Here is an 8,880-nt window from a genome sequence, read left to right on the forward strand (position 1 = left end):
TTGTACAGGAAACTAAATGATTAAAGGGAAGGCAAACAGTCAGAGTTCAGCAAAACGCTGGAATGAGGGAATTTCCAGAGACCAAACACTGAGTCAGAGTGTCAGGAGCTTCACATAGCAGTGAAGTTAGGGTCTGTGTTATACGTGTGGTCTGGAGTGTATCTGAGAGCTATTTGTGCGCGCATGCGTGTTTCTCTCTCGCTCGCTCTCTCTTGCGCGCTCTCTCTCTCCCCCTCCCTCCCATTTAGATTTAAAGAAATTTATTAAGCTGCTCCTCACAAGCCACAGAAAGGATTCTTTACTATGATGTACAGGGAAATAGAGCTCCAATTCACAAGAAAATTGAGAAAAATCACAACAGAGAACTTGATGCCACACTCCCTATAAGATCCAGAGTTCCTGGTTTCCAGTTCTCTTCCAACTGCAAACACAGAACAAAACGACCAAATCCAGTAATGACTGAAAGCCTGGTAAGAGCAGGCCAGGAACGGCTGCTCCTTATTCTGTCTCTAGTACACCAGCACATCCTGTGCCCCACCTGAGGACACGTGCGAATGGACAACCATAAAATTTTTTCCTTTTTTTTTAAAATGAAGGACAACTGCTCATTAGTTCTGTCAACTTCAATTCTTAGTAGAAATAAGTTAATCATAAACCCAGCACTATCTGATCTACGTTAATCCAAGATGTGTTTACAGGAAAGAATGTTGTTTTGTCAATGTTTAAGGGTTGAAAAGTACTTTGTGGCACTGGAACCCAGCCACCTCCCTGCCCTCCACCATCACTGGGATGCCAGGAAGACCGGGCCGTTCTGCATCTGCTTAGAATTCAGGTAAGGCTTGGCACGGCAGAAACAGCTGCATCTCTTTATCTAAGGGACTTCCGGCTCTCAGTGGTTGTTGGGCAACCAACAACACACAAATGAGAGGGGTGCTGGAGGCAAAGGCGGTTTCCTGTGTACCCCTTGCCCTACCATCTACACAGCTCTCTGAGAATAACGACAGACACTATAATGGCAGAAGGGTGGAGGTGCTCTGGGAGCACAGAGAAGCCAGCCTAGATGTAACTAGAATCTTAAGGGGGTGGGGGAACAAAAGTGGGACTCCCCGAACTGATCACTGATCGCACAGATTTCGTGACCCAAACCTCGAAACAACAGTATTTTTTAGTAGAAAAAGGAAAAGGGAAGACTACCAGGGAGCAGCTGTTTCCCTATTAAGAAATGTAAATGGAATAATTTTCCTAGAGGCTGAAGTAGGAAGGGAGGGACAGAGTTGTGAGAGAAGAGTAATTTCTTTTAAACAGTAAAGGGCCTTTTCTATCCATGCATGTGTATCGGTTTAGTATTGTTTTTAATGGTGTGTAATTTCATTCGTATTATTTGTACAGTGAGATTTGAGGCTGTAATTGTTTTCCTTTTTATACTATTATGTGCTTTTAAAAAATGACAGTTTATAGATACATGTTTTATTTTACACATGCAAAGAAAATAGGAATTCTGGCTGCTTAGGGCCCTTATTAGGCAATGGATATGAGAATTTTTCAGAAAAGGAAGATAGTGTGCTATACGTTTCAAAATTACTTAACTACATAATCTGTTTTAAAAAAATATAAACAGAGACCAATATTTTACACAAGAAATGTTAGAAAATTCTGACTCATCAATCAATAAAATGTCAATGGAATAGAAAAAATAAATAAATAAATAGTAAAGGGCCATTTGGGAAGGTTCTCCTTGCCCCTGTTAAGAGGGTCAGAGCCCTGCATGCGGGAGTGTGCAGGGGAGGACCACGATGGTGAGGACAATGCAGAGTTCAAAAAGCTCTGCCTTCACACCCTGGGTCTCCACCTCCCTGCAGTCTGAGGCAGAACATGGTCTTGGAGCGACTAGAATCCTAGTGTGCTACTTATCTGTGCTATGATCCCAGGCAAGTTAGTTAATTGGCCTCTCTGAGCCTTGGTTTCCTCGAATGCTAAAGGAGGGTAATGTCATCTACTTAAGAAGCCTTATATATAAAGCCAGATTTCAGCCTGTGTCCCAGTGCCTGGTGCTGAGTAGGGGTCTTCCCTTGTCTTGGCCTCTCCTGCTTCATTATCCTCCCCTGCCTCATGGGTAACATGAGATCATGCATGCAGCATCCCCAATATAGATGAGATCATGCATGCAACATCCCTAATATAGATGAGATCATGCATGCAGCATCCCTAATATAGATGAGATTGTGCATGCAGCATCCCTAATATAGATGAGATCGTGCATGCAACATCCCTAATATAGATGAGATCGTGCATGCAGCATCCCTAATATAGATGAGATCATGCATGCAGCATCCCTAATATAGATGAGATCATCCCTAATATAGATGAGATCGTGCATGCAGCATTCCTAATATAGATGAGATCGTGTTTGCAGCATCCCTAATATAGATCTTGCATATGGCAGATACTCAACACATGCTTATACCTAACCAAGTCAGTCAGCCAGAATTGCTTACCTATAGCAATCATTGTCACCCCCTTATAGAGTTGTAATGTGACCATACATAATTCAGACTTTTTGGATTTCAATTTTTTAATTATTATAACACACCAAAATTAATTTATTTGTGCATAAGCTGCTTCTCTGCATGATGAGTTAGTTCCTTGGGATTAAATCCCAGAAATGGAATTATCATGGAAAAGGGTATAAAAATTTTAAATGTTTAAATATTATTGACACATTAGACTATCCAGAAGCTTTTTACTCATTTAAAAAAAATGCCTACAGTATGAGAATTCCTGTTACACAGCTCTATCACTATACCAAATATTCTCATTAAAAAAAAGAACAACTGTCAATTTGATAGACAAAACAGGATATCTAGTTTTTTTAATTTGCATGTGTGATTACCTGTGATGATGACTGTCTTTCAGGCTCATTTATCTTATCTGTTTTTTCTTTATGCTTCATCTGTTTATATCTTTTGCTCATTTATCAACAATGGCAGTAGTATTTCTCTTATCGATTTATTAGGCAGAACTGACTTTTTTTAAACGCCTACAATGTTCACCATTGTGTAGGAGGTAGAGGAGAATGGGGAGCACAGGAAAGTTCCTACAACCCCCCCCCGATTCCCAGAAGAAAATCTTTTCTGTTTTTAAACTATTGGATCATGATAAAACTGTCAATTATAAACCAAGGAAACGACACCATTTTTTTCCTTTATCTGTCCATTTGTAAATTTTTCAGCAGGATAGGAAAGTACGACACCACGGACATAAGTAAGCTGTGTCCCTGTGCCAGACAGTGGTCGGAATGTGCACTGTTTCATTTAATCTCCCAATATCATGTAGACTTAGGTATTATTCTATCCATTTTATAGGTGAGAAAACTGAGGCTCAGAAGGGTAAAGCAACTTGCCCCAGGGAATATATGATTTGCCCAAGATTTTACAGCCAATACGTGGCGGAAGCAGAGTTGAGACCCAGTAGGTCTAACTGCAGAACTCAGCCCTTCTTAATACCATAAAAGGGTTTGTTGGTCAGGACACCAAGTCAGGGCCTGGTTGACAGAAGGCAGCATCTGCAGTACACACCGCACCACCACCATCGCACCGCTACCATAGAGCAGCTTGTATTAAAAACTATGCATAAAAGTCAGGGGCAAAGGAGAGGGAGGGGCCCACCTCCCCTGCCTTTAGATGGTGCGCAGTTCACATGCTGCTGAATGGCTGGATGACCCGGCAATAGAAGGCTGTCCTGGATCCTCAGCCTGGGGGTAGAGAAAGGAAGCAGGCTGGGGGATGGATAGGGGAAAAGGGCCTGAGATTGTGAAGATTGTTTCTGCCAAAGCTACAGGAAACTGGAGGCCCAAACACTGCTCTCTTGGCTGCAGCTGCAGCAGCCAAGCAGAGCAGGGTGAATAACTGTCTTTTGAAGTTGGAGTTTGACAGGGATTTTCCTGTGCTGGGAGCTGGTAACTCAGAGGCATTCCAGAAATCCCCGAGCTCCCTTTTCCTCCCCCCTTAACCCCCAGAGATGCTTGGGGAATCAGGAGGCTGATACCGTGGAAGCCCCCGCTGCCAGTCCGCCTGCCACTCACACCTGACGCCTTGTCCTCCCTCAGACCCACCCTGGAGCGCCCTGCCTGTTCTACCACTCACCGAGAAGGAGGCTGATCTGAAGCAGGAGGACCTGGGTAGGGAGCCAGCTGCTGCCTGAGGAGTCCATGCCGCCTGGTGACTGAGGTGAGACCCTGGCTCCTCCTCTGCCTCGCTCTGCCCCACCCTCCCTCCTGTCGTGGGCTCTCCTCCTCAGTCCCTTCAGTGCATACTAGAACCTCTCCTGATAAATCAAAGGAAACGCACATTTGCAAAAATAAGGATGTTTTTCTGATCATAGGAATAATTCACGTTGATTATATAAAAGTTGGAATACATAGAAAATTATACAGACGAATAAAATCACTCGTTATCACATCTCACAAAACTAACCATCATAAGTTTTCTTGTGTAGTTCCTCTGGATATGCTTTTCTGTGCATTTTAAAGTAAGATTTTTTTTAAAACGTTATTTTTCTACATCAAGTAGTAGTTTCCACAGTATGTTATGAGATGATGGTGGTCTAAGAAGAATATAGAATAAATGTCTATAATATTTTTACTTACAATAAGAAAGAAATAAGCCCTTCCTAATATGTTAATAGATTTTCCCTGGCACCCTGGTTTGTTCTGTTTGTCAGACAGTCGTGTGTGTGTGAACTCCTCCAAGAGAAGAAGACAAGGCCCCAAGGCCAGGGTTGAGTGTGTCCCAACCACTCCTGGATTAATTTCAGATGATTGCTGTCTAGCGAGTATGGATATCATCGAACTAACCCACACACGATAGTTAAGATATTTAAAAAGATTTTTCTTCTGATTTGTAGACTGAAGACACATAATACAAACCAATAAGAGAAAGGCAGAACCAACGACCTTTTTCACACACCTTTTCAGCAGTAAATTATGAAGTAAAATAAATCCAATTAAATTGGACAAGAAGCCACCTAAATTCAAAATGTTCCAGAAGACTATATGAAATATGGAGTTGCCTCTACTAATGTTAATAATAACCCTAACTATAAATGCACATCGAGCCTTGCAGTATTAGCTAATGTTACAAGAAGCCGTTATGAACTGCAAGATATTATCATAAAATATTATTTATTTCATGAATATGGATATCTTATATTTGTAAAGAGTTTATTTTTTAGTGTATGCCTTAAAATGTAAAATTCATAAATCAATTCATATACATATGGTGGAATTGCCTTCTTACAACCTTTTAACTTATTTTTCACAGCCCTGTCATAAAAAATTTGTAGACCACTAATACAGACTCTATTTCCTTTGCCTTCCCTGCCTCCTAATGATTTTGAAGGTAAACATTCCATTTTCAATTTTGCTAGTAGTTTCCTGTAAATCAAAAAAGAAAGATAGTTCGAATCTCTTTTTCCTCTAATCATCAATGCTATGAAAAGAATGTTATCATTTACTTTCCCCTGTTAGATGAGAATTGAACACGTCTCTCTCTTTCTCTACCATTTCCCAGTTTTTGTTGATATAATTTGGAGTTTTATATACAGTTTATACCTATTGATTCCTGTTTACTTTATATCCTCTTTTTTAGATGTTTAAAAATATTTACATTACGAATTTGGTTTTCCAGCAGCTTGAGAAGAATATGTAGAACTGTGGCCAAACCCTAGTTTACTTAAGAAAAAAAGAAGTTCTATATAAGGTCATGTTCTGAGACTGGAATTGGATCTGGAAAGCCCAAGAGGATGAAAACTAAGATCATTTGGACTATTTACATCATTCTTCTATTTTAAAGCAATGTTACAACAAACATCTGTGTCAGTTAGAAATACACTTGGTTGCTAGTGAGAGAGACACAGGGTAACCGAAACAAACTATAAGCTTTTTTTCTCTTGTATTCAAAAAACTCTGTAAAGAAGTACTGCAGGGCAGGAATGATGACTCTACAAAGAATCAGGGTCTTAGGCACCATATATTTTTCTGTTCCTTAGTATGTGGTCTCTATTCTCAAGGTCACAGAATAGCTGCTGGAACTCTTGCCATCATGTCCAAGTTCCAGACACCAGGAAGAAAAAAGATGTGGAAGGGAAAGAGTTTTTCCTCAAGTCCCACCAAATGACTTCTGCTTCCATTTTACTGGCCCTCCCTTTCTTACAAGGGAGTCTGGGGAGAGGAAATCGTTAGTTAGGCACATCACTACAACCAAATACACAGTTAGGAAGGGAAGGGATTGATAGTGGGTAGGCAGCTAGCAGTTTCAGCCACAACACACTTAAACATGTTTCTTTTCTCATGCATATAGTGTTGCTTCTGTTTAGATATATCCCTGGAAATAGAATTTCAAGATAAAAGTGCATTGTACATTTACAATATTAATATACTGTCAAATTGTACTCAGAAATGGTTGTGCATGTTTATATTCCCACCAACAGTCTATGAGAGTTCCCATTTTCTGCAGCCTTGTCCATACTGTATATTATTAACCTGGTTATCAATTAATACATAAAAAAATGGTATATTGTTTCACTTTTTATTTCCCTGATGACTAGTGGATTTGAACATCTGTTTGCAAGTTAATTTGTTGGCTTGAACAAAAAGGGCTTTGTCTAGGGAAAAGACTCTTCCCTTCTTTCCTGTCTATCCCCTCCTTCTCCCCCCGACCCCTTTCTAACTGCCGCAAGATAAGACAAGACTTAGTTCACAGGGAGCGTTCAGAACTGGAGAACGTGTAAAAAGCTGATTGAGCTGATACAGACAGATTCTGTGACAGTGTCTGAGGGAGAAATTGAATTCTTTTCTGTACTGAGTAAAATTAAGACTAGGAGGAAAAGGTCAAAGGAGAGGTTTGCTAATCAGAGTCATGAGGGGCTGCGTGAGAAGAGAGACAAAGAAGTGGTTGTTTAGAATGTTCGAAGAAATGTTGATTCAATTCCTGTACAGGACTCATAAAGAAATCCCTATCTGGGATTTTCTTCTGTGAGAGGAGGAGCAGCCATGGCTGAGAAGAGGAGCATCAGCTCAGTGCCTAAGGCTGGACGGATTCGTGGTACTGTGGACTCGTGGAGCTTGCATAAGGAGGGACATTTTGAGCTTCTATCCAACACAGAAACCCTGCATGCACCGCTGATTAAGGGGGCCCTTGTCACAGAACACTCCCAAGGATAGGGAGGTCACCTGGCCCAGCATCTTTTGGTAACTCAAATACCGACTTAATCAAACTTGGTCTGAAACTCGCTTTTATAGCCCACGATGGTCCAAAGCCATCCTCTGTCTTCAGTAATTTTTGAAACCTAACCCTTCATAATCCCTTCCCCACACTTTCTCCACTATATCCCTCCTGATGTTTCAGCTCTGCCCCGTTTCTATTCCAATAAAATGGTCCACTTGAGCCAATCATCTCATTAGCTTAATAACTTTGCCAAACATCTGGAGGTTGTCATGGGAGAAATCCCACTGCACAGCCACTTCCGTCCTGTTGGCACTGCCCTCACGGTCTCCTTTCAAAGCCAACTTCTCCTAAAGGTGCCTCTTCCCACCAGGCACAGCCCCCTTGGAGACGGGTATAGCCTCTCTATTGCAATTGCTTGTCTCATGTCTTCCTCATGCTAGTCAACCTTGCTCAGCCTCTTTGGGATTTTGGTGAATAAAATTTTCTCCATCTCATTATATCTTCTCGGAAAAATACGTGTAACTCCTTGCAAATTCTCTCATCCAAGGGTGAGAAAGGAGAAGATAAATCACAACATTTGCTTGTGATGTGGGGCTCCTCTGTCCTATGCAATATCACACTCCCTCGTCTTTCTAATGGTGGGGATAGAACTCTTCTCTGGGGCACTATCGATGGTCGTGTAACTTTATGGTCTTTCATGCCTCTTAACCTCTCCTTGAGGGCACCAGCCCATCCAGTCTGGCTTTATCCATGCAACTCAGTCAGGCAGGGATTCCCCTTCATCATCAGGAGGTGCTAGGGGGTTCAAGTTGGGGAATGTACAACTATTGTTTGATCAAAACATGCAGCATTCAGGTTTAGAGCTGATCTTCTGCCACATGTCTCCTCTTTTCAGAGTCAGCTACCACCCTGGTATCATGCTCCTACTTGCTGGAAGACAGCATCATTTATTGGGTGCCCTGCCTGCGTCAGCCCTTCTCCTGTTACAAGAGGAGCAGAATAGTTTCTCTACTAAGGTCTTTTAGCTCTAAGTCTAGAACTGTTCTTCACTGTGACCCCTCCCCCCTCATTTCTTGACTTTAATTTCTGAAAGCCTAGGATGGAGATTGTCTCCAGCTTCAGTCAGCTACAATTCAGCAGTCCCCAACCTTTTTGGCACTAGGGACTGCTTTATGGAAGACAATTTTTCCATAGACCAGCACAGTGGGTTGAGGGGGATGTTGGTGGAGCTCTGCGGCCTGGTCCCTATCAGGCCACGGACCTGGTACCAGTCTGCAGCCAGGGGTTTGGGGACCCCAGTGCTATATGATACTCTTTCTTGCCTGAAACAAGCACAAGGGACTTTGAGTCCCACGATGGAGGCAGCACACTGATTTATCTAAATCTATTCCACATATACTAGGACTGCTAGGTACTAAAGCCTGAGTGGTCACACCTGTGATAACTCCTTGCTCCTACTCCATATGCATGAAGATTAGTGGACAAAGTGTAATGCAATACCTCTTAAACATTTGGTCTGATGCTTCTTCTCTAGCTAGAAGTGGGAGTTCTTTATATCCTCTCCTGCAGGACATTGCTTTGCAGAAATCTACCTATAAGGGCTCAACATAGCTGCATTGCCTCCATATCCCTAAACAAGAACTGGTACCCCCCACCC

At 41.9% G+C, this 8,880-nt stretch overlaps 1 long non-coding RNA gene across 1 annotated transcript; it reads left to right on the forward strand.

Moving 5' to 3' along the window:
- Window positions 1-755: 755 nt before the first annotated feature.
- On the forward strand, window positions 756-6,380 carry LOC105821823. Its single transcript, XR_001138077.1, has 3 exons — window positions 756-832; window positions 4,106-4,226; window positions 5,685-6,380. It is a non-coding gene; the product is annotated as an uncharacterized LOC105821823 (long non-coding RNA).
- Window positions 6,381-8,880: the final 2,500 nt, after the last annotated feature.

This window comes from Propithecus coquereli, unplaced genomic scaffold, assembly GCF_000956105.1.
Source record: "Propithecus coquereli isolate 6110/MARCELLA unplaced genomic scaffold, Pcoq_1.0 Scaffold59, whole genome shotgun sequence".
NCBI classification, from domain to species: domain Eukaryota; kingdom Metazoa; phylum Chordata; class Mammalia; order Primates; family Indriidae; genus Propithecus; species Propithecus coquereli.